General features: G+C 54.3%; 6 non-coding genes across 6 annotated transcripts; all 6 read left to right on the top strand.

Annotated features, from left to right (window-relative positions):
- The first annotated feature begins 849 nt into the window (after window positions 1-849).
- On the top strand, window positions 850-942 carry LOC137750518 (small nucleolar RNA SNORD116). Its single transcript, XR_011070471.1, has one exon. It is a non-coding gene; the product is annotated as a small nucleolar RNA SNORD116 (small nucleolar RNA).
- A 2,662-nt stretch (window positions 943-3,604) lies between these two features.
- On the top strand, window positions 3,605-3,697 carry LOC137754341 (small nucleolar RNA SNORD116). Its single transcript, XR_011071817.1, has one exon. It is a non-coding gene; the product is annotated as a small nucleolar RNA SNORD116 (small nucleolar RNA).
- A 2,683-nt stretch (window positions 3,698-6,380) lies between these two features.
- On the top strand, window positions 6,381-6,473 carry LOC137749802 (small nucleolar RNA SNORD116). The gene has a single exon (XR_011070286.1). It is a non-coding gene; the product is annotated as a small nucleolar RNA SNORD116 (small nucleolar RNA).
- Window positions 6,474-9,135: 2,662 nt separating this feature from the next.
- LOC137753866 (small nucleolar RNA SNORD116) lies at window positions 9,136-9,228 on the top strand. The gene has a single exon (XR_011071609.1). It is a non-coding gene; the product is annotated as a small nucleolar RNA SNORD116 (small nucleolar RNA).
- A 2,685-nt stretch (window positions 9,229-11,913) lies between these two features.
- LOC137749807 (small nucleolar RNA SNORD116) lies at window positions 11,914-12,006 on the top strand. The gene has a single exon (XR_011070287.1). It is a non-coding gene; the product is annotated as a small nucleolar RNA SNORD116 (small nucleolar RNA).
- Window positions 12,007-14,666: 2,660 nt separating this feature from the next.
- LOC137776889 (small nucleolar RNA SNORD116) lies at window positions 14,667-14,759 on the top strand. Its single transcript, XR_011076343.1, has one exon. It is a non-coding gene; the product is annotated as a small nucleolar RNA SNORD116 (small nucleolar RNA).
- The last annotated feature ends 2,371 nt before the right edge of the window (window positions 14,760-17,130 follow it).

Here is a 17,130-nt window from a genome sequence, read left to right on the forward strand (position 1 = left end):
GTTTTTGTCAGAAGGCGTGGCTGTGGGAGAGCGGGAGTCCATGGACTATTTCAACAGACCCTGGGGGTCAAAGTGTGCCTGCGGCCTCTTGAAGCTGACAGGGGTCTTTCTCCTTTCAGTTGGGGGTCTAACCAGGGTGCTGTGTATAAACTATTTCTTTTATTGGTGGACTCCTCTTCACAGGGCCATAGGGACACACAGAGACCAAGACGCGTATTCAGCGGCACACAGAGAAACCCACAAGCACGTCCGCATGCGCAGTCACAGTCACACATGCCCACACGCGTGAGGACACATATACAGCCTCTCACACACCGGCCAACGTATGTGCCTAACTTCCTGCAGTCGTACTATCAGACATGCAGTCAATTCTCGGTAAGGGATAGAGGTCCTTGGGAAGCAGTTTCAGAGCTCAAGGCCAGGTAAATGTTTTTATGGATCATGTCCTCTGAGGACACCGGTCCACTTATGAAGCCTCGGTGATTTCTGTCCACTTCCCAGGGGCAGTTGCTGGGAAATGCTGGCCGTCGGCACAAACAAGAAGACCTTCGTGTGCTCTGATGACTGGACGTGCTAAGGAGAACTGAAAAAAGTGAGGCGGGCCCATGTCCCCGAGCATGGTCGTGGATAACTCAGGATGGTAGGTATTCAAGCACCCCAAATGTGCCATTAGGTATTAGGTTTTCCTCAGACAGGCCCAATGGCTGCAAGAGTGGTTTGATTTTTCCTCTTACTGAGTGGCCTGATGGCTGTCGATTCCCCAGGCTTTTGAGGTAGCCCAGGCTCATGGCTCCTGTACAGAGACCTGCGCACACCCCGTTGTGTTCTGCAGCGTCCCAGCATGTGCTTGGATCGATGATGACACCCTTGCATGCATTTCTTGGAAAATATGAACCAAATGAGTGAGAACACTCTACCGTCTCCTCATCGAAACTGAGGTTCAGCACGTTTCCTCTCTCAGGGGGAGAGGACAGTTTGGAATGAGGGCCAGCCTCTCCCGCTGACATGCATGCAAACACCACCAAGGACTCCAGTATTGGAGGGACTCCTGTCTGAGGGTTGACCGTGTCTGCACATAAGCTGTGTTATCTGTGAATCCCGGGTCCCTGCTGAATGGCTGTTGAGGGAATGCGAGGGGCCAGGCTCTCCTGCTGGTCTTAAGAGTCGGAGTGTGTGCTGGTCTAGGCCCAGTTAGCTTGCAGTTGGGAGGTGAGTTTTGGCCAGGATCACGCTTCGTGCATGCCATTTTGGGGGTTGATTCTGGAAGCCAAAATGAGCAAGCGTCCCTGGTTGGTGCCTTGAATCTCAGGACAGGTCTGTGGACCTCCCTGTTCTTGCGTTTTTCACGGTGAGGTTCTCGAGTGCCTAGTGAGGCTGGAGCAATGGGCAGGGGTGAGCTCGGTTGGGCATCGGAGGAAAGCGGCTGAAGGATTAGGCCTCGCTGCTGCCCTTGTTTGCTTCTCTACTTTAACTTCCGGCACAGTGTTGATGCCAAGTGGGTCATCGTGGAGTGGGGACAGGAACAAGTGCTGAATTTAAACCTGCGTGGATCACTGATGGCCCGCACAGGAAGGTAAGGGAAGATGTGGACATGTCCTTTGTGATGTCGTGGATTAGGCTATCATAATTGGGTGGCAGGGGCTGGCCTCGGCTTCCCAAGGATGTGTCATGTTCGTGATTAGCTGGCATCAGCTGCCTATGGAGGGGATGGCTTTGGCAGTTCAGGTGGATGAGGTGAGGTAGGTAACTGTGTAGATTTGGAATCCCATTGCCAGAGGAAAGACACTCAAAGGGTGTCTTGTGAGACATAAAGAAGATTGACATGGTGACGCGTCTATGCTGGCCTCCTTGGAGGATGTTTAGTTATGCGAACATCCCCTTTGGCCGCTTTGTTCCCTTGTTTGGGAATGTGCAAAGCGAAAGTGCTTCTCCCGGGCGGGCATGACTCGGCTTGCGAACAGCCAGAGTTTTATCTGGAGCAGTCCGTTGGGGGGACAGAGGTGGGGGCACTGTTGCGACACCAGGCGCACTGTCGTGGACAGCCACTGTGCCCTTTCAAGGTTAAAGGTCCCCTCGTGTGGCAAAGGTTTTCCGTTGAAAGTCTGTCTGTGGTCCTCGGGGAAAGTGCCTTTGATCACTGTGAGTTCCTCGGTAGTGTCGCTGTGGCAGTGGAGAATTGCCAGGATGCATGGTGTGGGGTGGGCATCATCAAAGCAGACAGGCTTGAGGTGTGTCTTCCCTGCTGTTCAGTGTCTCCGTGTTCGCATGATGTCTGTGGCTTCAAGTAGAGTCGAGTCGCCCTGCAGGCAGGAGGAGGGCACTTAGGACGAGGCTGTGTAGCGTTTGAGCGTTTCCTCAGTGCTCAGGGCCGCAAACCCTACCAGTTGGAAGCTTGCCTCTACGTGGCCGGGAAGGTGGCCTAATTTCTGCTGTGGGGTTCCAACCTGTGTCATGGTTGCTAAAGCCCAACACTTCCCATTGAGGGCTTCCCAAGGGGTCATGGAAAGTGATTTGGTCTAGTTGTCGAGATGAGGCATTTGGGCCGAAGTCCATTAACCCCTTGAGAAGTGCCAGGCTGCATCGTGCCTGTCGGCAACTGCAGGTCGGTGTCAGCCCGCCCATGGGAGTTTACCTTGCTTCCGGGAGCACTGGGAGTGACACCAAGGGCACATCAGATGTGGTGGTAGGTGGCAGGATCTCCAGGTCCACATAGGTGTGACACCCACGGCCGGGAGGGAGGTCTCGTCCAGTCTTTGTGCTTTGGTCAGAAGGCGTGGCTGTGGGAGAGTGGGAGTCTGTGGCCTATTTCGACAGCCTGGGGGTCAAAGTTCGCATGCGGCCTCATGAAGCTGACAGGGGTCTTTCTCCTTTCACTTGGGGGTCCAACCAGAGTGCTGTGTATTAACTATGACGTTTACTGTTAGAGGCGTCTGCAAAGGGCAACAGGGACACCCAGAGACCAAGACGCGTATTTAGCGGCACACACAGGAATCCACAAACTCATCCTCGTGCACAGTCACAGTCACACACGCCCACACGTGTGAATACACACATATAGCCTCTCACACACTGAGCAACGTACGTGCGAACTTCCTTCAGTCGTGCTGTGAGACACACAATCAGTTTTCGGTAAGGGATAGTGGTACTTGGGAAGCAGGTTCCAGGCTCACGCCCAGGTTAAGTGTTCACAAAAATCATGTTCTCTGAGGACCCTGGTGCAATTTAGAAACCTGCGTGATTTCTGTCCACTTCTCAGGTGCAGTTGCAGCATAAGGCTGGCTTTTGGCAGAGAAGAAAACCTTCGCATTGTCTGATGACTCGATGTGCTAAGGAGAACTGGAAAAAGTGGGGCGGGTGCATGTTGCCGAGCATGGCTGTGGATATCTCAGGACGGTAGGCATTCACCCATACTAAGATGTGCCATTGGATGTTAGGATTTCCACAGATGGGCCCAATGGTTGCAAGAGTGGATTGATTGTTGGTCCTGCTGAGTGGCCTGAGGACTGTGGAATACCAAGGCACTTGGAGTACTGCCAGGTCATGGCTCCTCTGCAGAGACCCACGGCCTTCCCTTTTGTGTTCTGCAGCGTCCCAGCATGTGCTTGGATCGATGATGACACCCTTGTATGCATTCCTTGGAAAATGTGAACAAAATGAGTGAGAACGCTCTACCGTCTCCTCATCGAAACTGAGGTCCAGCACGTTTCCTCTCTCGGGAGTATGGGACAGTTAGGAGTGAGGGCCAACGTCCCCTGCTGACAGGCATGCTAACACCACTAAGGGCTCCATCATTGGAGGGGCTCCTGTCTGAGGGTCGACCATGTCTGCCCATAAGCTGGGGCATCTATGAATCCCCGGTCCCTGCTAAAAGGCCGTTGAGGGAATGCAAGAGGGCAGGCTTTCCTGCTAGTCTTCAGGGTCGGAGTGTGTTCTGGTATAGACCCAGTAAGCTTGCAGCTTGGAGAGTTGATTTTGGACAGGATCACGCTTAGTGCATGCCACTTCCGAGGTTGATTATGGAAGCCAAAATGAGCAAGCTTCCCTGGAGGGAGCCTGGAGCCTCAGGCCATGCCTGTGGCCCTCTCTGTTGTTGTGTTTCACGCAGTGAGGTTCTTGACTGCCCGGTGTGGCTGGAGCAGTGGGTGGGCGTGGGCTGGAGTTGGGCGATGGCGGAAGGGGGCTGATTGTTTAGGCCTCAGTGCTGCCCATGTCAGCTCCTCTGCTGAAGTTGTCGGCACACTGTTGGCGCTAAGTGGATGTTCGTGGAGTGGGGTGTGGATCGAGTGAAGCATTTCAGCCTGGGTGGTGCCTCCTCGTCTGGAAAGGTAAGGTATCATGAGAAAAGGTCCTGTGTGATGTCGTGGGATGGGCTGTCATCATTGGGTTGCAGTCGCTGGCCTCGGCTTCCCAAGAATGTGTCTTGTTCGTGATGGGCTGGCATAAGCTGCCTATGGAGCAGATGGCTTTGGCAGTTCAAGTGGGTGAGTTGAGGTAGGTAACTTGTGTAGAGTTGCGATCCCGTTGCCCGAGGAATGACACCCAAAGGGTGTCTTGCGGGAAGTAGGGAAGATCGACATGGTGAGGCGTCTGTGCCGGCCTCCTTGGAGGTAGTTGAGTTATGTGAACATCCCCTTTGGCCGCTTTGTTCCCTTGTTTGGCAATGTGTAAAGCGAAAGTGTTTCTCCCGTGGGGGAATGACGCGACCGGCCAGTGTAGCACGCAGGCCTTTCGAACAGCCAGAGGTTTATCTGGAGCAGTCCATTGGTGGGGCAGAGATGGGGGCCCCATTGCCATACCTGCTGTGCTGCCGTGGCCAGCCACTTTTCCCTTTCAGGCTTCCAAGTCCCCTCGCATGGCAGAGGTCTTCCGTTGCAAGTCTGTCTGTGGTCCTCGGGGACCATGCCTTTGATCAATGTGAGTTACTCGGTAGTGTCACTGTGGCAGTGGAGAATTTCCAGGATGCATGGGGTGGGATCAGCATCAACGAAGGAGACAGGCTTGTGGTCTGTCTTCCCTGGTGTTCAGTGTTCCCGTGTTCTGAAGATATTTGTTGTTTCCAGTAGGGTCGTGTCGCCCTGTGGGCTGGAGGAGGGCACGTAGGACGAGGCTTTCAAGGGTTTGAGAGTTTCCTTAAGGGTCAGGGCCGTGAACATTCAAGATGGGAGCTGCCTGAGACGTGGCTGGGCATGTGGAATAGTCTCCGCCATGGGGATCCGACATGGGTCATGGTGGCTGACTCCCGCCACTTCCAGTGGTGGGCATTCCCACGGGCCAATGGAAAGTGATTAGGCCTAGTTGGCGAGAAGTGGCACGTGGGCCCACGTTCGTTAGGCCCTTGAGTGGTTTCAGGCTGCATCATGGCAGTAGACAGCTGCCGGTCGGTGTCGGCCCGACCATGGGAGTTCCCTTGCTTCCGGAAGTGCTGCGAGTGACCCCAAATGCCCATCAGATATACTGGTAGCTGACAGATTCTCGAGGTGCACAGAGATGTCACAGCCAAGGCCCGGAGGCAGGTCTCGTCGAGGCTGTGTGTTTTTGTCAGAAGGCGTGGCTGTGGGAGAGCGGGAGTCCATGGACTATTTCAACAGCCCCTGGGGGTGAAAGTGTGCCTGCGGCCACTTGAAGCTGACAGGAGTCTTTCTCCTTTCAGTTGGGGGTCTAACCAGGGTGCTGTGTATAAACTATTTCTTTTATTGGTGGACTCCTCTTCACAGGGCCATAGGGACACACAGAGACCAAGACGCGTATTCAGCGGCACACAAAGAAACCCACAAGCACGTCCGCATCCGCAGTCACAGTCACACATGCCCACACGCGTGAGCACACATATACAGCCTCTCACACACCGGCCAACGTATGTGCCTAACTTCCTGCAGTCGTACTATCAGACATGCAGTCAATTCTCGGTAAGGGATAGAGGTCCTTGGGAAGCAGTTTCAGAGCTCAAGGCCAGGTAAATGTTTTTATGGATCATGTCCTCTGAGGACACCGGTCCACTTATGAAGCCTCGGTGATTTCTGTCCACTTCTCAGGGGCACTTGCTGGGAAAGGCTGGCCGTCGGCACAAACAAGAAGACCTTCGTGTGCTCTGATGACTGGACGTGCTAAGGAGAACTGAAAAAAGTGAGGCGGGCCCATGTCCCCGAGCATGGTCGTGGATAACTCAGGATGGTAGGTATTCAAGCACCCCAAATGTGCCATTAGGTATTAGGTTTTCCTCAGACGGGCCCAATGGCTGCAAGAGTGGTTTGATTTTTCCTCTTGCTGAGTGGCCTGATGGCTGTGGATTCTCCAGGCTTTTGAGGTAGCCCAGGCTCATGGCTCCTGTACAGAGACCCGCGCACACCCCATTGTGTTCTGCAGCGTCCCAGCATGTGCTTGGATCGATGATGACACCCTTGCATGCATTTCTTGGAAAATCTGAACCAAATGAGTGAGAACACTCTACCGTCTCCTCATCGAAACTGAGGTTCAGCACGTTTCCTCTCTCAGGGGGAGAGGACAGTTCGGAATGAGGGCCAGCCTCTCCCGCCGACATGCATGCAAACACCACCAAGGACTCCAGTATTGGAGGGGCTCCTGTCTGAGGGTTGACCGTGTCTGCACATAAGCTGTGTTATCTGTGAATCCCGGGTCCCTGCTGAATGGCTGTTGAGGGAATGCGAGGGGCCAGGCTCTCCTGCTGGTCTTAAGAGTCGGAGTGTGTGCTGGTCTACGCCCAGTTAGCTTGCAGTTGGGAGGTGAGTTTTGGCCAGGATCACGCTTCGTGCATGCCATTTTGGGGGTTGTTTCTGGAAGCCAAAATGAGCAAGCGTCCCTGGTTGGTGCCTTGAATCTCAGAACAGGTCTGTGGACCTCCCTGTTCTTGCGTTTTTCACGGTGAGGTTCTCGAGTGCCTAGTGAGGCTGGAGCAATGGGCAGGGGTGAGATCGGTTGGGCATAGGAGGAAAGCGGCTGAAGGTTTAGGCCTCGCTGCTGCCCTTGTTTGCTACTCTACTTTAACTCCCGGCACAGTGTTGATGCCAAGTGGGTCATCGTGGAGTGGGGACAGGAACAAGTGCAGAATTTAAACCTGCGTGGATCACTGATGGCCCGCACAGGAAGGTAAGGGAAGATGTGGACATGTCCTTTGTGATGTCGTGGATTAGGCTATCATAATTGGGTTGCAGGGGCTGGCCTCGGCTTCCCAAGGATGTGTCATGTTCGTGATTGGCTGGCATCAGCTGCCTATGGAGGGGATGGCTTTGGCATTTCAGGTGGATGAGGTGAAGTAGGTAACTGTGTAGATTTGGAATCCCATTGCCAGAGGAAAGACACTCAAAGGGTGTCTTGCGAGACATAAAGAAGATTGACATGGTGACGCATATATGCTGGCCTCCTTGGAGGATGTTTAGTTATGCGAACATCCCCTTTGGCCGCTTTGTTCCCTTGTTTGGGAATGTGCAAAGCGAAAGTGCTTCTCCCGGGGGGGCATGACTCGGCTTGCGAACAGCCAGAGTTTTATCTGGAGCAGTCCGTTGGGGGGACAGAGGTGGGGGCACTGTTGCGACACCAGGTGCACTGTCGTGGACAGCCACTGTGCCCTTTCAAGGTTCCAGGTCCCCTCGTGTGGCAAAGGTTTTCCTTTGAAAGTGTGTCTGTGGTCCTCGAGGAAAGTGCCTTTGATCACTGTGAGTTCCTCGGTAGTGTCACTGTGGCAGTGGAGAATTGCCAGGATGCATGGGGTGGGGTGGGCATCATCAAAGCAGACAGGCTTGAGGTGTGTCTTCCCTGCTGTTCAGTGTCTCCGTGTTCGCATGATGTCTGTGGCTTCAAGTAGAGTCGAGTCGCACTGCAGGCAAGAGGAGGGCACTTTGGACGAGGCTGTGTAGCGTTTGAGCGTTTCCTCAGTGGTCAGGGCCGCAAACCCTACCAGTTGGAAGCTTGCCTCTACGTGGCCGGGAAGGTGGCCTAATTTCCGCTGTGGGGTTCCAACCTGTGTCATGGTTGCTAACTCCCAACACTTCCCATTGAGGGCTTCCCAAGGGGTCATGGAAAGTGATTTGGTCTAGTTGGCAAGATGAGGCACTTGGGCCGAAGTCCATTAAGCCCTTGAGAAGTGCCAGGCTGCATCGTGCCTGTCGGCAACTGCAGGTCGGTGTCAGCCCGCCCATGGGTGGTTACCTTGCTTCCGGGAGCACTGGGAGTGACCCGAAGGGCACATCAGATGTGCTGGTAGGTGGCAGGATCTCCAGGTCCACATAGGTGTGACAACCACGGCCGGGAGGGAGGTCTCGTCCAGTCTTTGTGCTTTGGTCAGAAGGCGTGGCTGTGGGAGAGCGGGAGTCTGTGGCCTCTTTCGACAGCCTTCGGGTCAAAGTTCGCATGCGGCCTCATGAAGCTGACAGGGGTCTTTCTCCTTTCACTTGGGGGTCCAACCAGAGTGCTGTGTATTAACTATGACGTTTACTGTTAGAGGCGTCTGCAAAGGGCAACAGGGACACCCAGAGACCAAGACGCGTATTTAGCGGCACACACAGGAATCCACAAACTCATCCTCGTGCACAGTCACAGTCACACACGCCCACACGTGTGAATACACACATATAGCCTCTCACACACTGAGCAACGTACGTGCGAACTTCCTTCAGTCGTGCTGTGAGACACACAATCAGTTTTCGGTAAGGGATAGTGGTACTTGGGAAGCAGGTTCCAGGCTCACGCCCAGGTTAAGTGTTCACAAAAATCATGTTCTCTGAGGACCCTGGTGCAATTTAGAAACCTGCGTGATTTCTGTCCACTTCTCAGGTGCAGTTGCAGCATAAGGCTGGCTTTTGTCAGAGAAGAAAACCTTCGCATTGTCTGATGACTCGATGTGCTAAGGAGAACTGGAAAAAGTGGGGCGGGTGCATGTTGCCGAGCATGGCTGTGGATATCTCAGGACGGTAGGCATTCACCCATACTAAGATGTGCCATTGGATGTTAGGATTTCCACAGATGGGCCCAATGGTTGCAAGAGTGGATTGATTGTTGGTCCTGCTGAGTGGCCTGAGGACTGTGGAATACCAAGGCACTTGGAGTACTGCCAGGTCATGGCTCCTCTGCAGAGACCCACGGCCTTCCCTTTTGTGTTCTGCAGCGTCCCAGCATGTGCTTGGATCGATGATGACACCCTTGTATGCATTCCTTGGAAAATCTGAACAAAATGAGTGAGAATGCTCTACCGTCTCCTCATCGAAACTGAGGTCCAGCACGTTTCCTCTCTCGGGAGTATGGGACAGTTAGGAGTGAGGGCCAACGTCCCCTGCTGACAGGCATGCTAACACCACTAAGGGCTCCATCATTGGAGGGGCTCCTGTCTGAGGGTCGACCATGTCTGCCCATAAGCTGGGGCATCTATGAATCCCCGGTCCCTGCTAAAAGGCCGTTGAGGGAATGCAAGAGGGCAGGCTTTCCTGCTAGTCTTCAGGGTCGGAGTGTGTTCTGGTATAGACCCAGTAAGCTTGCAGCTTGGAGAGTTGATTTTGGACAGGATCACGCTTAGTGCATGCCACTTCCGAGGTTGATTATGGAAGCCAAAATGAGCAAGCTTCCCTGGAGGGAGCCTGGAGCCTCAGGCCAGGCCTGTGGCCCTCTCTGTTGTTGTGTTTCACGCAGTGAGGTTCTTGACTGCCCGGTGTGGCTGGAGCAGTGGGTGGGCGTGGGCTGGAGTTGGGCGATGGCGGAAGGGGGCTGATGGTTTAGGCCTCAGTGCTGCCCCTGTCAGCTCCTCTGCTGAAGTTGTCGGCACACTGTTGGCACTAAGTGGATGTTCGTGGACTGGGGTGTGGATCGAGTGAAGCATTTCAGCCTGGGTGGTGGCTCCTGGCTTGGAGAGAAAGGTAAGGTATCATGAGAAAAGGTCCTGTGTGATGTCGTGGGATGGGCTGTCATCATTGGGTTGCAGTCGCTGGTCTCGGCTTCCCAAGAATGTGTCTTGTTCGTGATGGGCTGGCATAAGCTTCCTATGGAGCAGATGGCTTTGGCAGTTCAAGTGGGTGAGCTGAGGTAGGTAACTTGTGTAGAGTTGCGATCCCGTTGCCCGAGGAATGACACCCAAAGGGTGTCTTGCGGGAAGTAGGGAAGATCGGCATGGTGAGGCGTCTGTGCCGGCCTCCTTGGAGGTAGTTGAGTTATGCGAAAATCCCCTTTGGCCGCTTTGTTCCCTTGTTTGGCAATGTGTAAAGCGAAAGTGTTTCTCCCATGGGGGAATGACGCGACCGGCCAGTGTAGCACGCAGGCCTTTCGAACAGCCAGAGTTTTATCTGGAGCAGTCCATTGGTGGGGCAGAGATGGGGGCCCCATTGCCATACCTGCTGTGCTGCCGTGGCCAGCCACTTTTCCCTTTCAGGCTTCCAAGTCCCCTCGCATGGCAGAGTTCTTCCGTTGCAAGTCTGTCTGTGGTCCTCGGGGACCATGCCTTTGATCACTGTGAGTTACTCGGTAGTGTCACTGTGGCAGTGGAGAATTTCCAGGATGCATGTGGTGGGATCAGCATCAAGGAAGGAGACAGGCTTGTGGTCTGTCTTACCTGGTGTTCAGTGTCCCCGTGTTCTGAAGATGTTTGTGGTTTCCAGTAGGGTCGTGTCGCCCTGTGGGCTGGAGGAGGGCACGTAGGACGAGGCATCAAGGGTTTGAGAGTTTCCTTAGGGGTCAGGGCCGTGAACATTCAAGATGGGAGCTGCCTGAGACGTGGCTGGGCATGTGGAGTAGTCCCGCCATGGGGATCCGACATGGGTCATGGCGGCTGACTCCCGCCACTTCCAGTGGTGGGCATTCCCACGGGTCAATGGAAAGTGATTAGGCCTAGTTGGCGAGAAGTGGCACGTGGGCCCACGTTCGTTAGCCCCTTGAGTGTTTTCAGGCTGCATCTTGGCAGTAGACAGCTGCCGGTCGGTGTCGGCCCGACCATGGGAGTTCCCTTGCTTCCGGAAGTGCTGCGAGTGACCCCAAATGCCCATCAGATATACTGGTAGCTGACAGTGTCTCGAGGTGCACGTAGATGTCACAACCAAGGCCCGGAGGCAGGTCTCGTCGAGGCTGTGTGTTTTTGTCAGAAGGCGTGGCTGTGGGAGAGCGGGAGTCCATGGACTATTCCAACAGCCCCTGGGGGTCAAAGTGTGCCTGCGGCCTCTTGAAGCTGACAGGGGTCTTTCTCCTTTCAGTTGGGGGTCTAACCAGGATGCTGTATATAAACTATTTCTTTTATTGGTGGACTCCTCTTCACAGGGCCATAGGGACACACAGAGACCAAGACGCGTATTCAGCGGCACACAGAGAAACCCACAAGCACGTCCGCATGCGCAGTCACAGTCACACATGCCCACACGCGTGAACACACACATACAGCCTCTCACACACCGGCCAACGTATGTGCCTAACTTCCTGCAGTCATACTATCAGACATGCAGTCAATTCTCGGTAAGGGATAGAGGTCCTTGGGAAGCAGTTTCAGAGCTCAAGGCCAGGTAAATGTTTTTATGGATCATGTCCTCTGAGGACACCGGTCCACTTATGAAGCCTCGGTGATTTCTGTCCACTTCTCAGGGGCAGTTGCTGGGAAAGGCTGGCCGTCGGCACAAACAAGAAGACCTTCGTGTGCTCTGATGACTGGACGTGCTAAGGAGAACTGAAAAAAGTGAGGCGGGCCCATGTCCCCGAGCATGGTCGTGGATAACTCAGGATGGTAGGTATTCAAGCACCCCAAATGTGCCATTAGGTATTAGGTTTTCCTCAGACGGGCCCAATGGCTGCAAGAGTGGTTTGATTTTTCCTCTTGCTGAGTGGCCTGATGGCTGTGGATTCTCCAGGCTTTTGAGGTAGCCCAGGCTCATGGCTCCTCTACAGAGACCCGCGCACACCCCGTTGTGTTCTGCAGCGTCCCAGCATGTGCTTGGATCGATGATGACACCCTTGCATGCATTTCTTGGAAAATCTGAACCAAATGAGTGAGAACACTCTACCGTCTCCTCATCGAAACTGAGGTTCAGCACGTTTCCTCTCTCAGGGGGAGAGGACAGTTCGGAATGAGGGCCAGCCTCTCCCGCCGACATGCATGCAAACACCACCAAGGACTCCAGTATTGGAGGGGCTCCTGTCTGAGGGTTGACCGTGTCTGCACATAAGCTGTGTTATCTGTGAATCCCGGGTCCCTGCTGAATGGCTGTTGAGGGAATGCGAGGGGCCAGGCTCTCCTGCTGCTCTTAAGAGTCGGAGTGTGTGCTGGTCTAGGCCCAGTTAGCTTGCAGTTGGGAGGTGAGTTTTGGCCAGGATCATGCTTCGTGCATGCCATTTTGGGGGTTGTTTCTGGAAGCCAAAATGAGCAAGCGTCCCTGGTTGGTGCCTTGAATCTCAGGACAGGTCTGTGGACCTCCCTGTTCTTGCGTTTTTCACGGTGAGGTTCTCGAGTGCCTAGTGAGGCTGGAGCAATGGGCAGGGGTGAGCTCGGTTGGGCATCGGAGGAAAGCGGCTGAAGGATTCGGCCTCGCTGCTGCCCTTGTTTGCTACTCTACTTTAACTCCCGGCACAGTGTTGATGCCAAGTGGGTCATCGTGGAGTGGGGACAGGAACAAGTGCTGAATTTAAACCTGCGTGGATCACTGATGGCCCGCACAGGAAGGTAAGGGAAGATGTGGACATGTCCTTTGTGATGTCGTGGATTAGGCTATCATAATTGGGTTGCAGGGGCTGGCCTCGGCTTCCCAAGGATGTGTCATGTTCATGATTGGCTGGCATCAGCTGCCTATGGAGGGGATGGCTTTGGCAGTTCAGGTGGATGAGGTGAAGTAGGTAACTGTGTAGATTTGGAATCCGATTGCCAGAGGAAAGACACTCAAAGCGTGTCTTGCGAGACATAAAGAAGATTGACATGGTGACGCGTCTATGCTGGCCTCCTTGGAGGATGTTTAGTTATGCGAACATCCCCTTTGGCCGCTTTGTTCCCTTGTTTGGGAATGTGCAAAGCGAAAGTGCTTCCCCCGGGGGGGGCATGACTCGGCTTGCGAATAGCCAGAGTTTTATCTGGAGCAGTCCGTTGGGGGCACAGAGGTGGGGGCACTGTTGCGACACCAGACGCACTTCGTGGACAGCCACTGTGCCCTTTCAAGTTTCAAGGTCCTCTCGTGTGGCAAAGGTTTTCCGTTGAAAGTCTGTCTGTGGTCTTCCGGGACAGTGCCTTTGATCAGTGTGAGTTCCTCGGTAGTGTCGCTGTGGCAGTGGAGAATTGCCAGGATGCATGGGGTGGGGTGGGCATCATCAAAGCAGACAGGCTTGAGGTGTGTCTTCAATGCTGTTCAGTGTCTCCGTGTTCGCATGATGTCTGTGGCTTCAAGTAGAGTCGAGTCGCCCTGCAGGCAGGAGGAGGGCACTTAGGATGAGGCTTTGTAGCGTTTGAGCGTTTCCTCAGTGGTCAAGGCCGCAAACCCTACCAGTTGGAAGCCTGCCTCTACGTGGCCGGGAAGGTGGCCTAATTTCCGCTGTGGGGTTCCAACCTGTGTCATGGTTGCTAAAGCCCAACACTTCCCATTGAGGGCTTCCCAAGGGGTCATGGAAAGTGATTTGGTCTAGTTGGCGAGATGAGGCACTTGGGCCGAAGTCCATTAAGCCCTTGAGAAGTGCCAGGCTGCATCGTGCCAGTCGGCAACTGCAGGTCGGTGTCAGCCCGCCCATGGGAGGTTACCTTGCTTCCGGGAGCACTGGGAGTGACACCAAGGGCACATCAGATGTGCTGGTAGGTGGCAGGATCTCCAGGTCCACATAGGGGTGACACCAACGGCCGGGAGGGAGGTCTTGTCCAGTCTTTGTGCTTTGGTCAGAAGGCGTGGCTGTGGGAGAGCCGGAGTCTGTGGCCTATTTCGACAGCCTTCGGGTCAAAGTTCGCATGCGGCCTCATGAAGCTGACAGGGGTCTTTCTCCTTTCAGTTGGGGTCCAACCAGGGTGCTGTGTATAAACTATGACGTTTACTGTTAGAGGCGTCTGCAGAGGGCCACAGGGACACCCAGAGACCAAGACGCGTATTTAGCGGCACACACAGGAATCCACAAACGCATCCTCGTGCAGAGTCACAGTCACACACGCCCACACGTGTGAATACACACATACAGCCTCTCACACACCGAGCAACGTACGTGCGTAACTTCCTTCAGTCGTGCTGTGAGACACACAATCAGTTTTCGGTAAGGGATAGTGGTACTTGGGAAGCAGGTTCCAGGCTCACGCCCAGGTTAAGTGTTCACAAAAATCATGTTCTCTGAGGACCCTGGTGCAATTTAGAAACCTGCGTGATTTCTGTCCACTTCTCAGGTGCTGTTGCAGCGTAAGGCTGGCTGTTGTCAGAGAAGAAATCCTTCGCATTGTCTGACGACTGCATGTGCTAAGGAGAACTGGAAAAAGTGGGGCGGGTGCACTTTGCCGAGCATGGCTGTGGATATCTGAGGACTAGGCATTCACCCATACTAAGATGTGCCATTGGATATTAGGATTTCCACAGATGGGCCCAATGGTTGCAAGAGTGGATTGATTGTTGGTCCTGCTGAGTGGCCTGAGGACTGTGGATTCCCCAGGCACTTGGAGTACTTCCAGGTCATGGCTCCTGTGCAGAGACCCACGGCCTTCCCTTTTGTGTTCTGCAGCGTCCCAGCATGTGCTTGGATCGATGATGACACCCTTGTATGCATTCCATGGAAAATTTGAACAAAATGAGTGAGAACGCTCTACCGTCTCCTCATCGAAACTGAGGTCCAGCACGTTTCCTCTCTCGGGAGTACGGGACAGTTAGGAGTGAGGGCCAACGTCCCCTGCTGACAGGCATGCAAACACCACTAAGGGCTCCAGCATTGGAGGGGCTCCTGTCTGAGGGTCGACCATGTCTGCCCATAAGCTGGGTCATCTATGAATCCCCGGTCCCTGCTAAAAGGCCGTTGAGGGAATGCAAGAGGGCAGGCTTTCCTGCTAGTCTTCAGGGTCGGAGTGTGTTCTGGTATAGACCCAGTAAGCTTGCTGCTTGGAGAGTTGATTTTTGGACAGGATCACGCTTTGTGCATGCCACTTCCGAGGTTGATTATGGAAACCAAAATGAGCAAGCTTCCCTGGAGGGAGCCTGGAGCCTCAGGCCAGGCCTGTGGCCCTCTCTGTTGTTGTGTGTCGCGCAGTGAGGTTCTTGACTGCCCGGTGTGGCTGGAGCAGTGGGTGGGCGTGGGCTGGAGTTGGGCGATGGCGGAAGGGGGCTGATGGTTTAGGCCTCAGTGCTGCCCCTGTCAGCTCCTCTGCTGAAGTTGTCGGCACACTGTTGGCGCTATGTGGATGTTCGTGGAGTGGGGTGTGGATCGAGTGAAGCATTTCAGCCTGGGTGGTGGCTCCTGGCCTGGAGAGAAAGGTAAGTTATCATGAGGAAAGGTCCTGTGTGATGTCGTGGGATGGGATGTCATCATTGGGTTGCAGTCGCTGGCCTCGGCTTCCCAAGAATGTGTCTTGTTCGTGATGGGCTGGCATAAGCTGCCTATTGAGCAGATGGCTTTGGCAGTTCAAGTGGGTGAGTTGAGGTAGGTAACTTGTGTAGAGTTGCGATCCCGTTGCCCGAGGAATGACACCCAAATGGTGTCTTGCAGGAAGTAGGGAAGATCGACATGGTGAGGCGTCTGTGCCTGCCTCCTTGGAGGTAGTTGAGTTATGCGGACATCCCCTTTGGCCGCTTTGTTCCCTTGTTTGGCAATGTGTAAAGCGAAAGTGTTTCTCGCATGGGGGAATGACGCGACCGGCCAGTGTAGCACGCAGGCCTTTCGAACAGCCAGAGTTTTATCTGGAGCAGTCCATTGGTGGGGCAGAGATGGGGGCCCCATTGCCATACCTGCTGTGCTGCCGTGGCCAGCCACTTTTCCCTTTCAGGCTTCCAAGTCCCCTCGCATGGCAGAGTTCTTCCGTTGCAAGTCTGTCTGTGGTCCTCAGGGACCATGCCTTTGATCACTGTGAGTTACTCGGTAGTGTCACTGTGGCAGTGGAGAATTTCCAGGATGCATGTGGTGGGATCAGCATCAAGGAAGGAGACAGGCTTGTGGTCTGTCTTCCCTGGTGTTCAGTGTCCCCGTGTTCTGAAGATGTTTGTGGTTTCCAGTAGGGTCGTGTCGCCCTGTGGGTTGGAGGAGGGCACGTAGGACGAGGCATCAAGGGTTTGAGAGTTTCCTTAGGGGTCAGGGCCGTGAACATTCAAGATGGGAGCTGCCTGAGACGTGGCTGGGCATGTGGAGTAGTCTCCGCCATGGGGATCCGACATGGGTCATGGCGGCTGACTCCCGCCACTTCCAGTGGTGGGCATTCCCACGGGTCAATGGAAAGTGATTAGGCCTAGTTGGCGAGAAGTGGCACGTGGGCCCACGTTCGTTAGCCCCTTGAGTGTTTTCAGGCTGCATCTTGGCAGTAGACAGCTGCCGGTCGGTGTCGGCCCGACCATGGGAGTTCCCTTGCTTCCGGAAGTGCTGCGAGTGACCCCAAATGCCCATCAGATATACTGGTAGCTGACAGAGTCTCGAGGTGCACGGAGATGTCACAGCCAAGGCCCGGAGGCAGGTCTCGTCGAGGCTGTGTGTTTTTGTCAGAAGACGTGGCTGTGGGAGAGCGGGAGTCCATGGACTATTTCAACAGACCCTGGGGGTCAAAGTGTGCCTGCGGCCTCTTGAAGCTGACAGGGGTCTTTCTCCTTTCAGTTGGGGGTCTAACCAGGGTGCTGTGTATAAACTATTTCTTTTATTGTTGGACTCCTCTTCACAAGGCCATAGGGACACACAGAGACCAAGACGCGTATTCAGCGGCACACAGAGAAACCCACAAGCACGTCCGCATCCGCAGTCACAGTCACACATGCCCACACGCGTGAGCACACATATACAGCCTCTCACACACCGGCCAACGTATGTGCCTAACTTCCTGCAGTCGTACTATCAGACATGCAGTCAATTCTCGGTAAGGGATAGAGGTCCTTGGGAAGCAGTTTCAGAGCTCAAGGCCAGGTAAATGTTTTTATGGATCATGTCCTCTGAGGACACCGGTCCACTTATGAAGCCTCGGTGATTTCTGTCCACTTCTCAGGGGCACTTGCTGGGAAAGGCTGGCCGTCGGCA

The sequence above is a fragment of the Eschrichtius robustus genome, chromosome 1 (assembly GCF_028021215.1).
Source record: "Eschrichtius robustus isolate mEscRob2 chromosome 1, mEscRob2.pri, whole genome shotgun sequence".
NCBI lineage: Eukaryota > Metazoa > Chordata > Mammalia > Artiodactyla > Eschrichtiidae > Eschrichtius > Eschrichtius robustus.